Consider the following 2,015-nt stretch of genomic DNA (forward strand, 5'->3'; position numbering starts at 1 on the left):
CAGGGAGCCCCGCCGGCTGCGGCCTCGCGGGGCGGCTCGCGGCGCACCTGACCGCCCAGGGCGGATCCCCGCACCTGCCGGGCGAGAGGGACGGGTCTCCACCGGCGCTTGCAGCCCCGGCCAGCGCTCGGGCAGTAAGCACTGAAGTGAATGGGGGTCAAGCCCATCCAGCCCAGCGCAGCCAGCCACCTTCGCCCCGTCTGTACCTGGCAGCTCCAGCTATGACACTTTGCTCCCTTGCTTTTTCAAAGTTGTTTGCATATGAAAAAGCCACGAGTTCCCGAAAATATTGTAAGCAACACGGGAATAGAGGTTGGATCGATTACATCTCGATGCCAACAACTGGGGAACCCCAAGTTTTTTCCAGAAATGGGGTTTCCTTCCGATGGACCAGAAGGAAGCTGAAACGTTGCCAGCTACAGGATTTAAGAATTTAGAATGGGAGATAATTGTTAACTGTCTTAATGAACTCTAAATGTTTTGGTTTTGTTTGTATTAAAATTCTACTGTGTTACTACAAATGCTTTGTAAGATACCTCTGACCTTGAGACTCCTAGGATTCTATATGGATGCCTGAAGCCCTGGAACTTGCAATTCTTTTGTTTACAGAACGATGAGATTCTTCCTACATAATGTGTTTTGCTTGCCATGACTTCATTACAGACAGACCTTCAAGAAAAGAGAATAGCTTCCTTGTGGAAAAACTGGGAGAAAGTATTCAGTGTTAATTAGGGCAAGTGCGGGTTGAGAGAAGGAAATGAGAAAAAAAAATACCATTTGAGGTAGAGAAATACCGAGACATGTTGTCTCGAAGTTCTGTACATTTTTGCTTGAGCACCCAAAACGTCCAACGAACAGTTAATATGGTAGCTAACTACTTGCAATTTTAAGAGGCTCATTTATTTCAAATTAATATCTGAAGGAAAAAATTTTAAATATCTTCTATAATATCACATTGTGTTGGTGATTTATTAATGCTCCCATCAGCTGAGATGCTTTAGGGTACAAGTAATAGAATATCCCAATACAACTGGCTTACACAACAAGCATTTGTTATCTCTGGAGGGAATGTGATTCTATGCGGTTCTGTGATATCATTACTTCCATCTTCCTGCTCTACTGTGCCTGATGTATCAGGCTTTTCCCTTTTCGTAGTGGCAGCTCTAGGCATCGCATGCAAACATGACCACATTTAGAAAAAAGGCATGGTATTTCTTCTTATGCATATTTTTATTGGAGAGGAAAACCTTTTTCAAACTCCCCCAGCAAACTCCCCTTCAGGTCCCATTAGCCAGGACTAGGGTCACATGCCCATCCACGTTCTACCTGCAAGGGAGGCTGGGAAAGGGATTCTTGGGCATTTCCAGCCTTCAGAGTGGGAGGGGAGCTCTGTCAGCAAGGAAGAAACCAGGATGGGGTGGGAGGGTACTATCAGCAGAGCCTGGCACAACCACTCCTTAATATATTCTACCAGCCAGATTGTAACTAGTTACACAGTCTCTAACAAGCAAGATAATAAATGGATCGTGTTACTTTCCTGTTTAAAATGCTACCAAACCTCCCCATTGACACAATAGTGTTCACACTTCTTAAGCTTGGCATATGAGACACTTTCTGATCTGCCCCCCCTACTTTGCTACACTCAAATCACTCCCATTTTATTTCCTAATTAAAAAAAACCCTCTAATTGTGGCAGAAGACAGCACTTGGGACAAACTAGGTACATGTGATGTGTAGCCAGTGACATGCTGTTCTCCAGATCCCCAGTTGCCAGTGCTATTGCTGTGGCTGTCCTAGTGTGTGGGGGTGGTTAGAACAAAGAATTCGTGACCAGTGTTCCTTTCCACACAGTTCACAAGGAGGCGGCAAGAATGCGGTGTGAGCTATTTTGGTCCTGGCTGTGTGGGAGTTGCCGGAGGCTGCTAGGGGCTTTGTGACAGCCTCTACCTCTCTGGAGGTTTCTTCAGGGGCTGTCCTGTTCACTTTACAGGACACCAAAAGCCTTTAGTCAACTG

This window comes from Suricata suricatta, chromosome 15 (assembly GCF_006229205.1).
Source record: "Suricata suricatta isolate VVHF042 chromosome 15, meerkat_22Aug2017_6uvM2_HiC, whole genome shotgun sequence".
Taxonomy (NCBI): Eukaryota; Metazoa; Chordata; class Mammalia; order Carnivora; family Herpestidae; genus Suricata; species Suricata suricatta.